Below are 22,800 nucleotides of genomic sequence, written 5' to 3' on the forward strand. Positions count from 1 at the left end.
GTGGTATCTTTTATGAATCCTGGAGTGGAAAAAAAAGACATTGGTTTACAACTAAGAAAATCTACCTAAAGTATGAACTTTTCTTGATAATAAAATATCAATATTACTTTATTAATTGTAATCAATGTATCATGCTAATGTGAGAATCTACAGGAAACTCTAGGTGTGGGGTATATGGGGCCCCTTTTGACTAACTTTACAATCTTTTTTTTTTGGTAAATCTAAAGTTATTCTAAAAAATAAAATTTATTTTAAAACTTTCAATAACATTTGTTGGAGAAAAGACAATTTATCTTTCTACTCTCTGTATAGAAAATGATATTGCAAAACCAGTTACATATGAAATGGTGGTCAAGGAATATGTGGTGAGTATATACAAGAAAAGAATACTTTAGAGGTGAGTCATGCAGTTATGTTCTGGAGGCCATAAATTAAGTTGAGCAAATAAGTTGTGTTGTTATACTATTTTTCTGTATTTTGTAGAATTTATGAACCATTAGCTTTGCCACATGTGTAATTTTTTGTGACTTCTCATTCTAAATGAATATCGCTTTTGGATCAAATTTGGTATATGTAATTTGGTACTGTTTTCCTTACATTGGACTCCCTCAAATTGTATAAGCTTCAAGCCCCACAAAACCCCCTCCAACTCCAGAGCTGACCTCAATGCTACGTCAGTGGCCATACCTTGAGCCCCAGACCAGATGCTTGGGGCCTTTATGAAACCCCTCATTTGCCAACTGCCTCCCTGTCTTCTAGAACTTCCTCATCTCTGCCCACTGACATCTCTAACTTACTACCTCTTGACCATCATTTACTCCTACTATAGTATTTCTCATACCATTTGGGTATTTTTCTTTTATACCAGACAGTATGATTCTTAAAAATCTGCAGCAATGTGAGCTCCCCAGTTTCTCTGTGGGCCCTGGTCTCACCTCCATCCAGGCACATCACGATCTCACTGCACTACCACTATTTTTGGCAGGTAACTGGCCATGCTCCTGGCTATGCTTAGGAGTAGTTTGTTCCTATAAATACTTTGCACTTGTTCTTCCTCCTCATGATTCTACCACATTGTCAGAAACAAAGTCTACAACCCTGGTGATTTTCATCTTAATTTCTCTGGCAGTAAAATAAAAATTGTCTTTCTCTGAATTTCTTGAAACTTGATTTCCAAAAATCAAGGATTGGTATGTGGCTAGCTCTTCTCAAAATTTCCTTTAAGGGCCATTACAAAGTTAGGGTGACATGGTTTTATCCCCCTACATATTCTTCCTCTTTGTACAGGATTAGTGTCTCTATAGTAGGTTTTTCATGTCATTTTTCTCATCCTCCCAAGAGATTCAAATAAGTAAATAAGTAAGTGACATCAACTTTTCTTCTAATAGAATATGATTTCAGCCACTTTTTGACCATCTAGATGATGTCTGCATCACCACAGTTTCCTTCTGCAGCTTTAGACAATTTGATATTATCCATAGCTTTCATCGGGATGGGTGGTATGTAGTATATTACCATAAAAATGTTACCTTACTGTTTATTTTTACTCATATGATATCCTCCACACTTCAAAACTCACATTTTCAGGTTTGCATAGGCTTTATTTTTTTTAACCCATAGTATTTCTCCCCAATCTTGGTAGGAGTGTGTGTCTGTGTTTGTGTGGGTGTCTGTGTGTGTGTATATATATATACATATAGCACTTCTAGCAGCCTTGTTGAAAAAGAAATGTCCACTTCCATTTTCTGCACTTCTCATGAGGATAAAAAATAAAATTGCACTGGGAGGATAGTGGAAACATTATTTAAGGTGTAAACTAGGATATCGTTCTAGTTTTGGTTGTTTTATTTCAGATGGAAGCATTTGTTGCAGACTCTGACCTTAGAACAGTTGTTAAACAGATGTTTTCATTTGAGGAAGGCAGGATGGGTATCCAATTACCAAACATCCTGTTAAAATTCATCTCTGTGTGTGTACATGTGTGTGAAATAATTGCTACCTGTGTGATTCTCAAGATATTGCTGGTCCCAAAAGATAACAAAAAATTAGATGATTAATTAAACCTAACTGTAGAAAAATTATTAGCTATAACTGACAACAATAAGTCAAACCATTTGTTTTGGTCAGTTATTTACTCCAGAATTGTTGCAAGAATGCGTGAGATACTGTCTGCGAGGTGCTCTGCACAGTGTCTGGCACAGTCTACAGTCCAGGAGTTGTGGCCTCCTCATGCACTGTACTGTAGTCTTTTTGCTCCCTCTAGCCACATTGGTCTCTCCATGCATCAAATGGGCCTTTGCACATTCCTTGCTCTCTTTGAAGCCCTCTTCTCCCCACCTTGTGTCAGGTTCCCTTTTAGATGCTGTCATAGATTTATAACCTTTCCTTCACATCACTAATCTCAAAGTGATTATCTGATTAATATGTTTCCCCTACCAGGTGATAAACTTCACAAAAGCAGGGACAGTGGCTGTTTTTGTCACTGTTGTTTTTCTCCTGCAGAGTGCTTAGCATGTACTAAAGTTTCAACAGTCTTTGTTGAATGAATGGATGTTTATTACCATTAACAAATGATTGTATGTTGGATTTCACTGATTTTATGCTTATTTTGGGCCAGGTCTTCTCCCCTTGTCTCTGCACTTCCTTCACCTCCTGCCTTTCCTACCCCTGTTTCACCACTCACAGCTGTCCTTTTCCTCCTCCCCTTATATTTCTTCCTTCTCTTCCTCTTTTTCCATCATCATCATCATCATCACCATCATCATCACCATCATCATCATGCTATATTTATGGAATATTTACTAGACATTCTTCAGAGGGCTTTTCATAAGTTAACTCAATGAATTCTCATAAAATCTCATAACAACAACAATGGCAGTTTATTACCATTTCTACTTTTCACATGAGGAAAACTGAGTTACAGAAAGTTATTGACTTGCCCTTGATCATACATTAGGTACTAGTTAAGCCAAACTTTGGTCTTTTGGAATTTACTGAGATTTATTTTATGGCCCAGCATGTGGTCTGTCTTGGTAAGTGCTCCATGTGCACGCAAAAATAATGTGTACTCTGGCCAGGCACTCATGCCTGTAATCCCAGCACTTTGGGAGGCTGAGGTGGGCAGAGCACGAGGTCAAGAGATCGAGACCATCCTTGCCAACATGGTGAAACCCTGTCTCTACTAAAAATACCAAAATTAGCTGGGCGTGGTGGTGCACGCCTGTAGTCCCAGCTACTCAGGAGGCTGAGACAGGAGAATCGCTTGAACCTGGAAAGTAGAGGTTGCAGTGAGCTGAGACTGCGCCACTGCACTTCAGCCTGGTGACAGAACAAGACTTTGTCTCAAAATAATAATAATAATAAAATAATGTGTATTCTGAAGTTATTTGCTGTAGTTTCTACAGATGTCAATTAGGTCAAGTTGATTGACGGTGTCTTCACATCTTCTATATCTTCACTGAATATCTATATATATGTTCTATCAGTTACTGAGAGTGGCTAGTTTTATGTGTCAACTTGCATAGCCTTTAGTATCTAGTTTTTTGTTTGTTTGTTTTAATTTTAGATTCAGGGGGCACATGTGCAGATTTCTTACATGGGTATATTGTGTGATTCTGAAGTTTGGGCTTCTAATGATTCTGTCACCAAATGGCGAACATAGTACCCAATAGACAGGTTTCCAACCCTTGCCCCCTTTCTTCCCTCTTCACTTTTGGCATCCCCAGTGTCTATTGTTCGCATCTTTATGTCCATGTGTACCCACTGTTTAGCTCCCACTTGTAAGTGGGAATACATGGTATTTGGTATTTGGTTTTCTGTTTCTGCATTAATTCACTTTGCATCTATGTTGCTCCAGAAAATAGGATTTTATTCTTTGTTACGGCTGCACAGTATTCCATGGTGCATATGTATCACATTTTCCTTATTCAATCCACTTTTCATGGGCATCTAGATTGATTCCATGTCTTTGCTCTTGGAAATAGAGCTGTGATAGATACACGAGTACAGCTGACTTTCTGGTAGAATTATTTATTTTCCTTTGGGTATTTACCTAGTAATCGGATTGCTGGGTTGAATGGTAGTTCTGTTTTCAGTTCTTTGAGAAATGTTCAAACTGCTTTCCACACTGGCTGAACTAATTCACATTCCCACCAATAGTGTATAAGCATTCCCTTTTCTCTGCAATCTCTCTAACATCTGATGTATTCGACTACTTAAACAAACACTAATCTAGGTGTTACTGTGAAGGTATTTATTTTGTGAAAGTGGTTAACATCAACAATCAGTTGACCATTAGTGAAAGAAATTCACCTTAATTATGTGGGTGGGCCTCATTCAATCAGTTTAAAGACCAAAGAGAAAGACTGCAACATCAATTCCTGTCTGAGTTTTCCTTTTGTTACTTCCTTTCATGCTGGCCTGCCCTACAGATTTCAGACTTGACAGTCCCACAATAGCATGAGCCAATTTTTTGAAATAATTCTCCCTCTATGTGTATATCTGGATCTATTATGATTTTTTAATATATATATATATATATCCTAGAGATTACATATATGATATGTAGTTATCTATAAATATATGTATATATAACATACTTATATGTAATCTGTTGATTATATATAAAATATATATTCTGTTTCTTTGGAGATTCCTGACAGACATGGGGTGTTAAAATCTCCTTTATGATGGATTTGTCTATTTCCTTCAGTTCTTTCAGTTTCTGCTTCACATATCTTTAAGCTCTGTTATTAATTACATTCACATTTAGATTGTTTTATCTTCCTAATGATTTTCCCTTTTATTATTATGCAATATTTCTCTTTGTTGCTAATACTTAAGTCTACTTTGTCTGATTAATATAAATACACAATTTAAAAAATGCATATTGTTCATGCAGTATACTTCTTTCCATCTTTTACTTTCTATTAATATTGTGCCCCTTTTAGACAGCATAATTGGGTATTGCTTTATTTGTTCAGTCTGACAATTACTTCCTTTTAATTGTAGTGTTCAGTTCATTTACATATAATGAAATTATTGATGTAATTGAATTTTACCTACCCTCTTGCTGTCTGTTTTACATTTGTCCCTCATGTTTTTGTTCCTCTGTTGCTCTTTTTTAAAACCTATTTTGAGTTAATTGAATAATACTAGTATTGCATTTTAATGCTTATATTGTCTTCTTAGTTACATCTCTCAGCTTTTGTTCACTGAAAAGGTATTTATTTTATCTTCATTGTTGAAGGACATTTTTCCTTGGGATGTAGAAAGCTGGTTGGCAGGGTTTTTTGTCCCTTTTATCGCTTTAAAGGCATTGCTTCAGTGTCTTCTGGCCTCCATTGTTTTCAGTGAGAAGTATTCAAAATTTCTTGTCATTTCCTCCTGTATATATCCTTTTAAAAAACGGTAGATAAATAATTGATAGAGTATTCTTTAGAACAGTTTTAGATTTACAGAAAATTGAATAGATAGCACAGAGAGCTTCCATATTCCCCACCTCACCCCCACTAAATTTCCCCTAAACATCTTGCATTGGTGTGATACATTTATTAGAATTGATGAATCAATATTGATACATTATTACCAGCTAAGTCCACAATGTACATTAGGTTTCATTCTTTGTGTTGTTCAGTTCTATAAATACACTATCATGTCATTTATCCACCATTATAGTATCATAGAGAATCGTTTTACTGCCCTTAAAACCCCTGTGTTTTGCCTATTTATTTATCTCCTTCTCCCCTCAAACCCCCGGCAACCACTCATCTTTTTACTGTCTCTGTAGCTTTGTCTTTTCCAGAATGTCATATAGCTTCAGTCATATAACTTGTACCCTTTTCACAATGGTTACTTTCTCAAAGCAATATGCATTTAAGATTCCTCCATGTGTTTTATGGCTTGATAGCTATTTATTTTATTTTATGTTATTCCCCTCTTCTTTTTAGAGATTTTTCTGTTTAGTTCTGGCTTGCAACAGTTTGACCATGATGTGGCTGGTGTGGTTTTCATTCTATTAATTTTGCTTAAGATTTCCCAAAATTCTTAGATTTGTAAGTGATGTTTTCCTTCAAATTTGGAGACATTTCAGCCACTATTTCGTTGTGTGTTTTTTTTGTTTTGTTTTGGTTTGGTTTTGGTTTTTTGAGACAGTCTCATTCTGACACTCAGGTTGGAGGGCAGTGGTGTAATCTCAGCTCACTGCAACCTCTGTCTCCTGGGCTCAAGTGATTCTCATGCCTCAGCCCTCTGAGTGGTTGGGATTACAGGTGTGTGCCACCATGCTCAGCTAATTTATGTATTTTTTATGGAGATAGGGTTTCACCATGTTGCCCAGGCTGGTCTTGAACTCCTGGACTCAAGCCATTCTCCCACTTCAGCCTCTCAGTGTTTGGACTACAGGCATGAGCCATGATACCTGGCCCACCATGCTTTCTCAACACATTTTTTTTTCTTCTCCATTCTCATGCTCCTCTCCTGAAAATCCAATTAAATGCATGTAATTACTCTACGGGTTTCTGAGACTCCCTATTTATTTTTCTTTCACCTTTTTCCCCTTTGTTCTCTTAATTGGATGATTTATATCTATATTTCTTTAAGCCCCTTTAAATCTCATTAAGTCCTTTTATTCTTCTATCTCAAATTTTCTGTTAAGACCTCTTGGTAAATTTTTCACTTTAATTATTTTACCTTTTAGTTCTAAAATGGCCATTTGGTTCTATTTTACAGTTTTGTTTCCTCTGCTAATATTTTCTATGTTAAAATATGTTGACCATTAAAATACGTTCATTAAGATCTTGTTTTCTTTAATTCTTGGATATATTTTAGGTAGATGCCTTAAAGTATTCATCAGTGCAATTCAACATCTGGGCCACCTTGAGGTCAAATTCTATTGACTTTTTTTTTCTTGACCATAAATTATATTTTCATGTGTGTGTTTTTGTGTGTGCGATTAGTATTTTCTATTGTATACCGTACACTGTAAATTATACATTGTAGAGACACTGGACTTTGTTATCAGTCTCTTAAGTGCATTGGGCTATATTCAAGTAGACAGTTCAATTACTGTCCAATCACTTTGAACTTGTTTAGACTTTATGTTAGGTTTAGTCAGGGAAGATTTGCAAAAAGCCCAAGATGTTGCCCAAGGCTTTTTATTTTGGTGAGTTTCAAATTCCTAACTCTGTTTTCCATACAGATCTTGTCAAAGCTTGGTATGAGGGTTTGATAAGGTGATTATAGAACAGATCTTACTCTAGGGCATGCCCCTTACCTCTAGTCTATGACTTTCCTCAGATCTCAGGATTTGGGAGCACTAACAAGACCCTACACTGGTTCTCCAACATCCCCAGCACTGCTAGACCTCAAGTATCTCTGTTCTACTTGTAACCCCATAGAAGCTGCTACTTAATAAGACTCCTTTTGTCTCGCTCTGCACACACAGACCATGTCCCATTCAAGAACTCTTGACGAACCCCTAAATAGATTTGTGGCCCTCTCTTCACATCTCCCTTCTTTCCTGTGTCCTACCCCACAGATTCCAGCCCCTTTAACAGCCTTGATGCTAATCCTTGGCTAAGGGACACCCCTGTGCTCTGCTTTTGCTCCATCCAATTCTCTCTGCTATAATGTGGATACATTTTCCATGAGAAGAGAGCTGGAGCAAATGTGAGTTTCATCTTGTGTGTTTTCCTTCTCTCAAGGATCATAGTCAGGTGCTATCTATTGTTCAATAACTTAAAAAGTGCCTCATGTATGTTGTAGCAGTTTTACATTTGTTTATGGCAGGAAGGCTAGTCCAGTAATAGTTGCTTCATCATGGCCAGAGATAGACGTCTTGATGAAGCCAGGATTTAAATCCTGTCCATCTGAAACCAGAATTAGTCATCTTAATCACTATGCTATCAGGCCTCTCAGTATAAAGAAAACAAAGTTGTAACCATAAATAAATTAGAAGCAAGGCAAAGTGCGTGGTTAAATCTAGAGTGGGGCTGCTGACCAAGGTATATCAATTTTCAGATTGGATGGGATGGATAGAAGCTGTTCATGTGAATAGCAGTGATAATAACACCATTCTAACCTTATGGAACTTTCAATCTTCAAAGAGCTGTTGTGCTCATTATTTTACTCTCACAACAAACAAATCTTTTTATACCCAGTGGATGAGATGCTGTCATTCCAGTACGACAAATAAAGAATGCAGAGACCACAAATAGTGAATTTACTTGACAAAAGTCACACAGCTACTTAGAAAGGGAGTGGGACCAGAAACTAGGCCCTCTCACTGCTGAACCTTTGTTATCTGCCCTCTCCCAATAAAACTAAAGACATCCTCATAGAAAATAAGGGATTGAGGGAGTAGTTACAGCTTTATGTCAAGAAAGAGGACTTTGGTCACAACTACACAATGAAAACTTAGCCTTTGCCTGTTCTTTTTTTTTTTTTTTTTTTTTAAGGTGATGCAGATATTATTATCTTCATTTTGGTGATCGTTTCATAAGGATATCCATATATCAAAACTTACCAAATTGTACACTTAAGATGTATGCAATTTTTAAATTTTTTTATTTTGATAGGTTTTTTGGGGAACAGGTAGTATTTGGTTACATGAGTAAGTTTTTTAATGGTGACTTGTGAGATTTTGGTGCACCCATCACCTGAGCCATTTCACTGAACCCAATTTGTAGTCTTTTATTCCCTCACCCCTTTCCCACCCTTTCCCCCGAGTCCCCAAAGTCCATTGTAGCATTCTTTTTTTTTTTCTTCTTCTTCTTTTTTTTTTTTTAATTATACTTTAAGTTCTAGGGTACATGTGCATAACGTGCAGGTTTGTTACATATGTATACTTGTGCCATGTTGGTGTGCTGCACCCATCAACTAGTCAGCACCCATCAATTCATCATTTATATCACGTATAACTCCCAATGCAATCCCTCTCCGCTCCCTCCCCGCATGATAGGCCCCAGTGTGTGATGTTCCCCTTTCCGAGTCCAAGTGATCTCATTGTTCAGTTCCCACCTATGAGTGAGAACATGCAGTGTTTGGTTTTCTGTTCTTGTGATAGTTTGCTAAGAATGATGGTTTCCAGCTGCATCCATGTCCTACAAAGGACGCAAACTCATCTTTTTTATGGCTGCATAGTATTCCATGGTGTATATGTGCCACATTTTCTTAATCCAGTCTGTCACAGATGGACATTTGGGTTGATTCCAAGTCTTTGCTATTGTGAATAGTGCCGCAATAAACATACGTGTGCATGTGTCTTTGTAGTAGACTAATTTATAATCCTTTGGGTATATACCCAGTAGTGGGATGGCTGGGTCATATGGTACATCTAGTTCTAGATCCTTGAGGAATTGCCATACTGTTTTCCATAATGGTTGAACTAGTTTACAATCCCACCAACAGTGTAAAAGTGTTCCTATTTCTCCACATCCTCTCCAACACCTGTTGTTTCCTGACTTTTTAATGATTGCCATTCTAACTGGTGTGAGATGGTATCTCATTGTGGTTTTGATTTGCATTTCTCTGATGGCGAGTGATGATGAGCATTTTTTCATGTGTCTGTTGGCTGTATGAATGTCTTCTTTTGAGAAATGTCTGTTCATATCCTTTGCCCACTTTTTTTTTTTTTTCCCACGGTCCCAATTCTATTTATTAAATGATCCGTCTTGGCCTTACTGCCAATATTAAATTTATTATGAAATAATTAAATAGCAAGGTTGCATTTTAATAGAGAATTGTGCTCATGATAATAAATCCATAGAAACAGTTAACATTAATGTTTCACAACTTTTTTTCTGGATAGGTCTCCAGACATACAAAAGAGAAATATGTACTTAATTTTACCTAAATCGGTTTATTCTACACACAGTCAATATATTTTCTTATCAATATGTTACTATGTGTTTGTATTTGTTTATGTTTTGTTTCCTATAGAAATGTTGAATTTTTTTTTTTTTCAGTTAATTTTCTTTTTTTTTTTTATTATACTTTAAGTTCTAGGGTACATGTGCATAACGTGCAGGTTTGTTACATATGTATACTTATGCCATGTTGGTATGTTTATTGCGGCACTATTCACAATAGCAAAGACTTGGAATGAACCCAAATGTCCATCTGTGACAGACTGGATTAAAAAAATGTGGCACATATACACCATGGAATACTATGCAGCCATAAAAAAGGATGAGTTTGTGTCCTTTGTAGGGACATGGATGCAGCTGGAAACCATCATTCTTAGCAAACTATCACAAGAAGAGAAAACCACGCACCGCATGTTCTCACTCATAGGTGGGAACTGAACAATGAGATCACTTGGACTCGGGAAGGGGAACATCACACACTGGGGCCTATCATGGGGAGGGGGGAGGAGGGAGAGATTGCATTGGGGAGTTATACATGATATAAATGATGAATTGATGGGTGCTGGCGAGTTGATGGGTGCAGAACACCTTTGCCCACTTTTTGATGGGGTTGTTTGTTTTTTTCTTGTATATTTGTTTGAGTTCTTTGTAGATTCTGGATATTAGCCCTTTGTCAGATGAGTAGATTGCAAAAATTTTCTCCCATTCTGTAGGTTGCCTGTTCACTCTGGTGGTAGTTTCTTTTGCTGTGCAGAAGCTCTTTAGTTTAATTAGATCCCATTTGTCAATTTTGGCTTTTGCTGCCGTTGCTTTTGGTGTTTTAAACATGAAGTCCTTGCCCATGCCTATGTCCTGAATGGTACTACCTAGATTTTCTTCTAGGGTTTTTATGGTATTAGGTCTAACATTTAAGACTCTAATCCACCTTGAATTAATCTTCGTATAAGGAGTAAGGAAAGGATCTAGTTTCAGCTTTCTGCTTATGGCTAGCCAATTTTCCCAGCACCATTTATTAAATAGGGAATCCTTTCCCCATTTCTTGTTTCTCTCAGGTTTGTCAAAGATCAGATGGCTGTAGATATGTGGTATTATTTCTGAGGACTCTGTTCTGTTCCATTGGTCTATATCTCTGTTTTGGTACCAGTACCATGCTGATTTGGTTACTGGAGACTTGTAGTATAGTTTGAAGTCAGGTAGTGTGACGCCTCCAGCTTTGTCCTTTTGACTTAGGATTGTCTTGGCAATGCGGGCTCTTTTTTGGTTCCATATGAACTTTAAAGCAGTTTTTTCCAATTCTGTGAAGAAACTCATTGGTAGCTTGATGGGGATGGCATTGAATCTATAAATAACCTTGGGCAGTATGGCCATTTTCACGATATTGATTCTTCCTATCCATGAGCATGGTATGTTCTTCCATTTGTTTGTGTCCTCTTTTATTTCACTGAGCAGTGGTTTGTAGTTCTCCTTGAAGAGGTCCTTGACATCCCTTGTAAGTTGGATTCCTAGGTATTTTATTCTCTTTGAAGCAATTGTGAATGGAAGTTCATTCCTGATTTGGCTCACTGCTTGCCTGTTACTGGTGTATAAGAATACTTGTGATTTTTGCACATTAATTTTGTATCCTGAGACTTTGCTGAAGTTGCTTATCAGCTTAAGGAGATTTTGGGCTGAGACGATGGGGTTTTCTAAGTATACAATCATGTCATCTGCAAACAGGGACAATTTGACTTCTTCTTTTCCTAACTGAATATCCTTTATTTCTTTCTCTTGCCTGATTGCCCTAGCCAGAAATTCCAACACTATGTTGAATAGGAGTGGTGAGAGAGGGCATCCCTGTCTTGTGCCAGTTTTCAAAGGGAATTTTTTCAGTTTTTGCCCATTCAGTATGATATTGGCTGTGGGTTTGTCATAAATAGCTCTTATTATTTTGAGGTACGTTCCATCAATACCGAATTTATTGAGTGTTTTTAGCATGAAGGGCTGTTGAATTTTGTCAAAAGCCTTTTCTGCATCTATTGAGATAATCATGTGGTTCTTGTCTTTGGTTCTGTTTATATGCTGGATTACATTTATTGATTTGCAAATGTTGAACCAGCCTTGCATCCCAGGGATGAAGCCCACTTGATCATGGTGGATAAGCTTTTTGATGTGCTGCTGAATCTGGTTTGCCAGTATTTTATTGAGGATTTTTGCATCGATGTTCATCAGTGATATTGGTCTAAAATTCTCTTTTTTTGTTGTGTCTCTGCCAGGCTTTGGTATCAGGATGATGTTGGCCTCGTAAAATGAATTAGGGAGGATTCCCTCTTTTTCTATTGATTGGAATAGTTTCAGAAGGAATGGTACCAGCTCCTCCTTGTACCTCTGGTAGAATTCAGCTGTGCATATCTGGTCCTGGACTTTTTTTGGTGGGTAGGCTATTAATTGTTGCCTCAATTTCAGAGCCTGCTATTGGTCTATTCAGGGATTCAACTTCTTCCTGGTTTAGTCTTGGGAGAGTATTAAGTGTCCAGGAAATTATCCATTTCTTCTAGATTTTCTAGTTGATTTGCGTAGAGGTGTTTATAGTATTCTCTGATGGTAGTTTGTATTTCTGTGGCGTTGGTGGTGATATCCCCTTTATCATTTTTTATTGCGTCTATTTGATTCCTCTCTCTTTTCTTCTTTATTAGTCTTGCTAGCGGTCTGTCAATTTTGTTTATCTTTTCAAAAAACCAACTCCTGGATTCATTGATTTTTTGGAGGGTTTTTTGTGTCTCTATCTCCTTCAGTTCTGCTCTGATCTTAGTTATTTCTTGCCTTCTGCTAGCTTTTGAATGTGTTTGCTCTTGCCTCTCTAGTCTTTTAATTGTGATGTTAGAGTGTCCATTTTAGATCTTTCCTGCTTTCTCTTGTGGGCATTTAGTGCTATAAATTCCCTCTACACACTGCTTTAAATGTGTCCCAGAGATTCTGGTATGTTGTATCTTTGTTCTCATTGGTTTCAAAGAACATCTTTATTTCTGCTTTCATTTCGTTATGTACCCAGTAGTCATTCAGGAGCAGGTTGTTCAGTTTCCATGTAGTTAGCAGTTTTGATTGAGTTTCTTAGTCCTGAGTTCTAGTTTGATTGCACTGTGGTCTGAGAGACAGTTTGTTATAATTTCTGTTCTTTGACATTTGCTGAGGAGTGCTTTACTTCCATTATGTGGTCAATTTTGAATAAGTGTGATGTGGTGCTGAGAAGAATGTATATTCTGTTGATTTTGGGTGGAGAGTTCTATAGATGTCTATTAGGTCCGCTTGGTGCAGAGATGAGTTCAATCCTGGATATCCTTGTTAACTTTCTGTCTCATTGATCTGTCTAATGTGACAGTGGAGTGTTGAAGTCTCCCATTATTATTGTATGGAGTCTAAGTCTCTTGTAAGTCTCTAAGGACTTGCTTTATGAATCTGGGTGCTCCTGTATTGGGTGCATATATATTTAGGAGAGTTAGCTCTTCCTGTTGAATTGATCCCTTTACCATTATGTAATGGCCTTCTTTGTCTCTTTTGATCTTTGTTGGTTTAAAGTCTGTTTTATCAGAGACTAGGATTGCAACCCCTGCTTTTTTTTGTTCTCCATTTGCTTAGTAGATCTTCCTCCATCCCTTTATTTTGAGCCTATGTATGTCTCTGCATGTGAGATGGGTCTCCTGAATACAGCAGACTGATGGGTCTTGACTCTTTTTTTTTTTTTTTTTTTTTTTTTTTTGAGATGGAGTCTCGCTCTGTCGCCCAGGCTGGAGTGCAGTGGCCGGATCTCAGCTCACTGCCAGCTCCACCTCCCGGGTTCACGCCATTCTCCTGCCTCAGCCTCCCGAGTAGCTGGGATTACAGGCGCCCGCCACCTCGCCCGGCTAGTTTTTTGTATTTTTTTAGTAGAGATGGGGTTTCACCATGTTCGCCAGGATGGTCTCGATCTCCTGACCTCGTGATCCGCCCGTCTCGGCCTCCCAAAGTGCTGGGATTACAGGCTTGAGCCACCGCGCCCGGCCGGGTCTTGACTCTTTATCCAGTTTGCCAGTCTGTGTCTTTTAATTGGAGCATTTAGTCCATTAACATTTAAGATTCATATTGTTATGTGTGAACTTGATCCTGCCATTATGATATTAACTGGTTATTTTGCTCGTTAGTTGATGCAGTTTCTTCCTGGCCTCGATGGTCTTGACATTTTGGCATGTTTTTTCAATGGCTGGTACCAGTTGTTCCTTTCCATGTTTAGGGCTTCCTTCAGGGTCTCTTGTAAGGCAGGCCTGGTGGTGACAAAATCTCTAAGCATTTGCTTATCTGTAAAGGATTTTATTTCTCCTTCACTGATGAAACTTAGTTTGGCTGGATATGAAATTCTGGGTTGAAAATTCTTTTCTTTAAGAACGTTGAATATTGGCCCCCACTCTCTTCTGGCTTGTAGAGTTTCTGCCGAGAGGTCTGCTGTTAGTCTGATGGGCTTCCCTTTGTGGGTAACCCGACCTTTCTCTCTGGCTGCCCTTAAGATTTTTTCCTTCATTTCAACTTTGGTGAATCTGGCAATTATGTGTCTTGGAGTTGCTCTTCTCAAGGAGTATCTTTGTGGCGTTCTCTGTATTTCCTGAATATGAATGTTGGCCTGCCCTACTAGGTTGGGGAAGTTCTCCTGGATGATATCCTGAAGAGTGTTTTCCAACTTGTTTCCATTTTCCCCCTCACTTTTAGGCACCCCAATCAGACATAGATTTGGTCTTTTTACATAATCCCATACTTCTTGCCGGCTTTGTTCATTTCTTTTTCTTCTTTTTTCTTTTGGTTTCTCTTCTCACATCATTTCATTCATTTGATCCTCAATCGCTGATACTCTTTCTTCCAGTTGATCGAGTCGGTTACTGAAGCTTGTGCATTTGTCACGTATTTCTCGTGTCATGGTTTTCATCTCTCTCTGTCATTTCGTTTATGACCTTCTCTGCATTAATTAGTCTAGCTGTCAATTCTTCCACTCTTTTTTCAAGATTTTTAGTTTCTTTGCACTGGGTATGTAATTCCTCCTTTAGCTCTGAGAAGTTTGATGGACTGAAGCCTTCTTCTCTCATCTCGTCAAAGTCATTCTCTGACCAGCTTTGATCCGTTGCTGGAGATGGGCTGCGCTCCTTCGCAGGGGGAGATGCGCTCTTATTTTTTGAATTTCCAGCTTTTCTGCCCTGCTTTTTCCCCATCTTTGTGGTTTTATCTGTCTCTGGTCTTTGATGATGGTGACATACTGATGGGGTTTTGGTATAGGTGTCCTTCCTGTTTGATAGTTTTCCTTCTGACAGTCAGGACTCTCAGCTATAGGTCTGTTGGAGATGGCTTGAGGTCCACTCCAGACCCTGTTTGCCTGGGTATCAGCAGCAGAGGTTGCAGAAGATAGAATATTGCTGAACAGCGAGTGTACCTGTCTGATTCTTACTTTGGAAGCTTCCTCTCAGGGGTGTATATTCCACCCTGTGAGGTGTGGGGTGTCAGACTGCCCCTAGTGGGGGATGTCTCCCAGTTAGGCCACTCAGGGGTCAGGGACCCACTTGAGCAGGCAGTCTGTCCATTCTCAGATCTCAACCTCTGTGTTGGGAGATCCACTGCTCTCTTCCACGCTGTCAGACAGAGTCGTTCGCGTCTGCACAGGCCTCTGCTGCTTCCCTTGTTGTTTTTTAGCTGTGCCCTGTCCCCAGAGGTGGAGTCTACAGAGACAGGCAGGTTTCCTTGAGCTGCTGTGAGCTCCACCCAGTTCGAGCTTCCCAGCGGCTTTGTTTACCTACTTAAGCCTCAGCAATGGCAGGCGCCCCTCCCCCAGCCTCGCTGCTGCCTTGCGGTTAGATCGCCGCAGACTGCTGTTTTAGCAATGAGGGAGGCTCTGTGGGCGTGGGACCCTCCCGGCCAGGTGTGGGATATATTCTCCTGGTGTGCCCGTTTGCTTAAAGCGCAGTATTGGGGTGGGAGTTACCTGATTTTCCAGGTGTTGTGTGTCTCAGTTCCCCTGGCTAGGAAAAGGGATTCCCTTCCTTCTTGCGCTTCCCAGGTGAGGCGATGCCTTGCCCTGCTTCAACTCTCGCTGGTCAGGCTGCAGCAGCTGACCAGCACTGATTGTCCGGCACTCCCCAGTGAGATGACCCCAGTACCTCAGTTGAAAATGCAGAAATCACTGGTCTTCTGTGTCGCTCGTGCTGGGAGTTGGAGACTGGAGCTGTTCCTATTCGGCCATTGCCTTTGCCTGTTCTATCCTTCCGTGGATATTTGGCCAGACACACAAAGGGAGAAGTGGCTGGACACAGTGGTCTGCTTCCTCAGAGGGAGGATCTGGGTTCCCCCAGGGCATCTACCATAAAAGATGGCAAAGACATCTTTCTAGACCTTTATACCAGCCCATTCTTCATTCCCTGCTCTTACTTATCCAGAGAGAAAACTGTTCAATGTAAAATAATTATGTAATAAATAACTGCAAGTCACTTTGCAAATATCAAACACTACAGAAGTAACTATTAATATCTCATTCTCCAGAGTTTGGATTTGTGCCCTGCATCCATCAAGTGAGCCTTGGAAAGAACTTACCTAGTATATGTATGTATGTATGTGTGTGCATATATATATATATATATGCACACACACACATATGCATGCATATTGTATAATGCGTGTTATCTTACCTTCTGGAGGTAAGAATTTGTGTTGCAAGTTTGGGATGGAATCAATTATGGTTGAGTTTAAAAAAAAAACCTCTTCAACAGTAGTTCTGATAGAAATCTTCACTAGCCTTTATCAGTAAAGATCCTGCTGGCTCAGCTATTATTTTATCAATCATATTTAAAAGTAATATTCTTCCTTTAAGAATTTGTTCCACGTTTGGCTTATCACTTAGATGGATATAACAGGAATTAGGAAATCTACAGTTGATTAGCTTGCAAAGCTCCAAAGCTGGAGCTGATAAGTGGCTCCTGCTCTCCCTAGGAAGGGTTGGGAGGCCTGTAGGTGGTTCAGGCTCCCAAGCCCAGTGGGAATGACAAAAAAGTGATGGTGGCTAATTCAGCCAATTTATTGTGGTGTTTCCCTTCTTCTAGTTTCCCAGCTTGTGAAAAATAAGGGCTTAGACTCAAAAACCCAGGGAAGAAAAAGACTGAAATATAAGCTTTTTTCTTCATATGGGAGACAGATACAGTGCACCAATATAAATCATGCCTGCTTATAGGGCAGGCATTTCTATAATGGAACTTCAAAATGTAGTCAGTGACTTTATTTTACAGCTGAAGACACTGAGTCCCAGAGAATCACTGAGGACTTGGACTGAAGTTTCCTTCTGATCACAATAACAATGCATTCTCTTTAGGAAGACCCCAAATCTACTTAGTTCATCAAGCAGGCCCTGAAACAGCACTGGAGCCATGGCTAGTCGACAGATGGGGTTTGCCAGACCTGAGGGCAGGAGAAGGACAGCTGAGGCCTGAAGCACATGGGCTAGGAAAAATAGTCATTACCTCTTACATCTGTAGAGTGCTGGGCAGTTCATGAAACCTTCTCCATACATTAGCTCATTTCCTGCTCATGTCATCCCTTTGAAGAAATTAGTATAATCATCTTTATATCACAGTTGAAAAAATAAGCCCCAGCCTGTTTAAAAAGCACCTATCATGGTCTATCTAAACTTGGGCATAGCAGGAATTTGAATCTCAACCTGAATTTTTTTGTACCATATCCAGAATTCTTCTGAGGTTCCAAACTCAGTTGTTTTGTGTTCAAGCCTGTAGGCCCTGTTACTGCAGGTACAAGCCTGAGAACAATGAAGGGGCGCTTTCCCGAACTGCTGTGTGAGCTTAACACTATCTCTGCCATTTCCTTGTACTCCTTTAGCAAATCCTGTGTAAATAGAAGTTTTATTTGAACAAAGGAGAGTGTCCAGGATTCTTTAGCTTTGCCACAACATCAGCAAAATCTGTGGAGATAAAATTTAAGCCAATCAAACAGCAAGAACAAGCCAAAAGTTCTCTCCTTCTCCCTTTCATTTCTTGCTTTTCTTGGTGAGCTCGTTTCTCTCCCTGACTAGAAATAAAGGCCTCTCTTTGGGCACAGACAGTATCTTATTCATCTTTATATATCTCTTCCTGAGATATAGGCATCATGTAGTTTATGTTACAGACACACACCACATGCTTATTAAACAAAAATTAAGTTGTATACATAAATCTTACCACAATCCACGGATGCTATACAACTAAGTTAAGTTCACCATCCAGCCTGGGCATGGTGGCTCACACCTATAATCCCAGGACTTTGGGAGGCCAAGGTGGGAAGATTGCTTGAGGTCAGGAGTTCAAGACCAGCCTGGGCAACATAGTGAGACCCTCCCATCTCTACAATAAAATAAAACAAAACAAAATAAAAGTTTCACCATCTCTTGGCTTTTATCTCCTTTTAAGGAGGTCCTGTGAACCTCCTGCCTACTCCTCAAAATGACAACATGTTTAGTGTTTGGAACACAGAAATTAATCTTGTGCTTTTAAAATGTACAGTTATGATTAAGGAAGCTCAGACTTAGCACAACTAAGGGTTTTCCCTATGATGTAAACCAAATGGCCAATTCAGTTAGTTCAAAGAAAAAATACTCCACCAAGTTGTTAGGTGCTTTCCATAAAGATTACTGTGTACCAAAGGATTTCACCAAGCTGGTAACCGTGTTTAACAATCTTCCATTATAAATGAACCTAATAATTGGATAGAGAGTGGGAAAAAGATATTTGATTGACTATGTTTTGAAAATCCTGATATTTGATTGAATTGTATAGGTGGCATTGAGGAGTCAAGGGCTGCATCTTCTGGGTCTGTGGTCGACACCTTGGCTTCGCAAAATGAAGACAGTAGCAACACTGACATTGCTTGGGAGCTTCTTAGAATACAGAATCTCAGTCTGTGTCCCAGACCCAAAGGATCAGAATATGCATTTTAGCAAGATCTCCAGGGGATCAGAATGTACACTGACATTTGAGAAGCACAGAACTTAACCTCTGGTGCTTTGTATTTGGGAATATGGAGGCACTTGATTTCACCCCACACATTTGAGCAGGCAGAGTTGGAGAAATGTCTCCCTGTAAAACAAAGTTAGAGGAGACAGTATTGGGCACTGCCCAGCTTTGGAGCCCTGGGGAAAGCCATGGCCAAAGAAGATTATGAAAGCCACAGCCCAGAGTCAGCCTTTAAAAAAAAAAAAAAAAAGCTTTATTTAGATATAGTTTACATATGATATGATTCACTCTTTTAAATTATACAATCCAGGCCGGGCGCGGTGGCTCAAGCCTGTAATCCCAGCACTTTGGGAGGCCGAGACGGGCGGATCACGAGGTCAGGAGATCGAGACCATCCTGGCTAACACGGTGAAACCCCGTCTCTACTAAAAAAATACAAAAAATTAGCCGGGCGAGATGGCGGGCGCCTGTAGTCCCAGCTACTCGGGAGGCTGAGGCGAGAGAATGGCGTAAACCCGGGAGGCGGAGCTTGCAGTGAGCTGAGATCCGGCCACTGCACTCCAGCCTGGGCGACACAGCGAGACTCCGTCTCAACAAAAAAAAAAAAAAAAAAAAAAAAAAAATTATACAATCCAGTGAGATTTGTATATTCACAGAGTTGTGCCACCATCACTACAATCAATTTTAAAACATTATTATCATCCCTAAAATAAATCCGTACCCATTAGTCGCCAGTTTCCAATACCCTCATCCACCCCCCAGCCCTGGGCAACCACTAATCTACTTTGCACCTATATACATTTGCCTAACCTGGTTTTTCATCTGAATGGAATAATACATAATGTGGGCTTTTGTGGCTGGTTTCTTTCACTTAACATAATGTTTTCAGGGTTTAGCCATGCTGCAGCATGTGTCAGCTCTTCACACCTTTTGACAGCCCAATAATATTCCATTGCACAGATTATACATTTTGCTTATCCACTCATCTATTGATGGATATTTGGATGGTTTCCAGTTTTTAAGTATCATGAATAAAGATGCTATGCACACTGGTTTACAGATTTTAGGTGTGAACATAAATTTTTACTAGAGACAGGATTTTTTTTTTTTTTAAGTGAAAGCAAGTTTATCAAGAAAGCAAAGCAATAAACAATGGCTACTATATAGGCAGGGCAGCCCCTAGGGCTGCTGGTTGCCCATTTTTATGGTTATTTCTTGATTATAGGCTAAACAGGGAATGGATTATTCACGAGTCTTCCATGAAAGAGGTGGACACTTCCCAGGACTGAGGGTTCCTCCCCATTTTAGATCATATAGGGTAACTTCCCGATGTTGCCAAGGTATCTGTAAATTGTCATGGCACTAATGGGAGTGTAGCAGTGAGAATGACCTGAAACAATTTTGACCCTTAAACAAAGTGGGTGATATGGTTGTCAGCAAGAGAAAGGCAGGTAGGCAGGACTCCTGGGAAGACCAGCAACCTGCTCAGGAAGAAACCCTTCCGCCCCAGCTCTTCCACTACCTGTGAACCACCAGCAAATCACGGGATATCTCAGATCCATGTCTGCAAAATGGACATAAATCTTAGCCACATTGACCTCACACTTTCTTTTTGTGTGTTTCAAATGGGATAATTAGCATAAAGCTGCTTTTAAAGGAAAAATACTACACAAAGACCCAACAGGATAGTTGTTCTTATCACATCACTGTCATTTTGGCAATTCTTGAAATTGCCAGTAGCTAGTGTTAATGACCTTTTCACTCAGAACCGGGGAAGGAGAATCACGGCCAGACCTTTCTCTCTGGTGCCTGAAAAGATTTTCAGTACAGTAGAGATGTGATCTCATTGTGACTCTCAGAAGCTATGATTAGGCTTTCAGTCAATAGGCAATCTCTTTGGGGATAAAATAATCATCTTATTCATGGCCGGGCGCGGTGGCTCAAGCCTGTAATCCCAGCACTTTGGGAGGCTGAGACGGGCGGACGGGCGGATCACAAGGTCAGGAGATCGAGACCATCCTGGCTAACATGGTGAAACCCCGTCTCTACTAAAAAAAAATACAAAAAACTAGCCGGGCGAGGTGGCGGGCGCCTGTAGTCCCAGCTACTTGGGAGGCTGAGGCAGGAGAATGGCGTGAACCCGGGAGGCAGAGCTTGCAGTGAGCTGAGATCCTGCCACTGCACTCCAGCCTGGGCGACAGAGCCAGACTCAGTCTCAAAAAAAAAAAAGAACCATCTTATTCACAATGGCTTGCTACAGAAAAAATTAGAATAAAAGAATTACTTAATTCATTGATTCATTCACTATGTTTTAGCGTTTATGATATGCCCAGCAGTGAGTTGTGTGCTTATAGAGGGTGGTGGAATGAAGGGGGAGTAATATAAGAAAGTACTTGAAATTTGATGCTGTTTTTAGGGGAAGCCAATGTGGCCACTTCTGCTTTCTTATTGACTGTTGGAAATGTAACACAGTACTAGTAATTGTACTCTGGAATAGGCCAGTGGAAGCCCTGTCAGAAAAAGCAGTCCAAGGAAAACTATAATGCTCTGAAGGAGAAGGGAGAAATGACAGAGGAAAAGAAGAGAAAAGATGGGAAGAGAGAGAGGAGAGAAAACAAGAAATTATAACTTCTTCCACCTTTAAGGAAGTGATGAGCCCACATATAGCCCGGGTGATTTTGAGCTAAATATGAAGCTTGTGAATTCCCCCCAATGCCCGATTTGGCCCCTAGAGGTAAAGAGGAGTTTAGAGACCACAAACCCAGAGACTCTAAGTTCGTACAAGGGAGGAGAGAATGGTAGGTGTGTAGGAGGAGGGAATTTACCTGCTTCCTGTTTCAGCCCCTTTTGCTAAAGTGAAATGCTGTGGTTTTGCTGGTTATACTTGTTAATGCAACGCCCTCCCCTTGCAGGATATGTATGTGATAATGGCACCATCTGGGTTAGCGAAATAGATACTCTAAGGTATAACACACTAAACACAGCAGGATGTTCATAAAATTCTTAATCTGGGCCCTTTGGACCACCAAGAGTAGGCATAGAAGTTATACAAGCAAATTACTAAGTCAGGCTGAAACCAGACATATAAGCATTTTCATAAATACTTAAAAATTTACCTACACCACAAGAGGCCAACTCTCCGACCACTCTCTGAGAAATGCTAGACCACCCTGAGAGTCTGGTACCTTAAGCAAACATTGTCTCTTCTTGTTATGTGGTCATCACCACCAGAACATCCATCCCTCTCCTGCCCTCAACATCTAGAGCAATTTGGCTGGGCAAAGTATTCTTTCCAGAACATTTGACTGCTATACTTACATAAGGAGAAAACTCCATTTTCATTTGAAGACTTCAGACCTCCTTCCCAAAGTGATACTGCAGTGAGGAGAAAATGCAAACTGAGGAGTCGCCAAAGCTTCCATCCAAACCCAAGTTCCAGCAGCTGAAACAGTGGGGTCTTAGACAAATGACTTTGCCTCCTCATCTGTACCACAATGCTAAGAAAGTTCATTCAACAGAAGTATTTCAAAAGAGCATCTGCTTTCACGTCTGGCACATTGTAGACATTCCAAGAAGGCTAGTAGCTCTTACCCAGGCCCTTTTGAGGTGATTTTCTCTTACAACCAAGCCAGAAGGAAGTCATAAAGCTCACAGACCTTGCATAGAGAGAAGCATCAGAGAGTTCTCACTCTCGGCCCTCACTGCTCAGTGCAGGAGCCGCCCCAGCTGACAGGACTCACTTCCTCTGTCTACACTCCCAAACCTTCTGTGCTCAGCAGTGTGTGCATGTTTGTCTACACTGAGCTCTAACCAGAGTGCCTGGTTGGGGTCATGACCTGGCTCATTCAGCAGCATGGGCTGGAAAGGACTTTGGCTAATAGGACACCTGGTATCCAACAAATTCCCCACCCTGAATTTGTGACTGCTAAAAAGCCAAGTACAGATGATAAGCAATT

At 40.0% G+C, this 22,800-nt stretch overlaps 1 long non-coding RNA gene across 1 annotated transcript; it reads right to left on the minus strand.

Moving 5' to 3' along the window:
* Positions 1-4,644: 4,644 nt before the first annotated feature.
* On the minus strand, positions 4,645-22,533 carry LOC117075411. The gene is made up of 3 exons (XR_004433990.1): positions 22,163-22,533; positions 17,363-17,817; positions 4,645-5,396 (listed from the first exon to the last, which is right to left on the minus strand). It is a non-coding gene; the product is annotated as an uncharacterized LOC117075411 (long non-coding RNA).
* Between the last annotated feature and the right edge of the window lie 267 nt (positions 22,534-22,800).

Source organism: Trachypithecus francoisi, unplaced genomic scaffold (genome assembly GCF_009764315.1).
Source record: "Trachypithecus francoisi isolate TF-2019V2 unplaced genomic scaffold, Tfra_2.0 Lachesis_group5, whole genome shotgun sequence".
NCBI classification, from domain to species: domain Eukaryota; kingdom Metazoa; phylum Chordata; class Mammalia; order Primates; family Cercopithecidae; genus Trachypithecus; species Trachypithecus francoisi.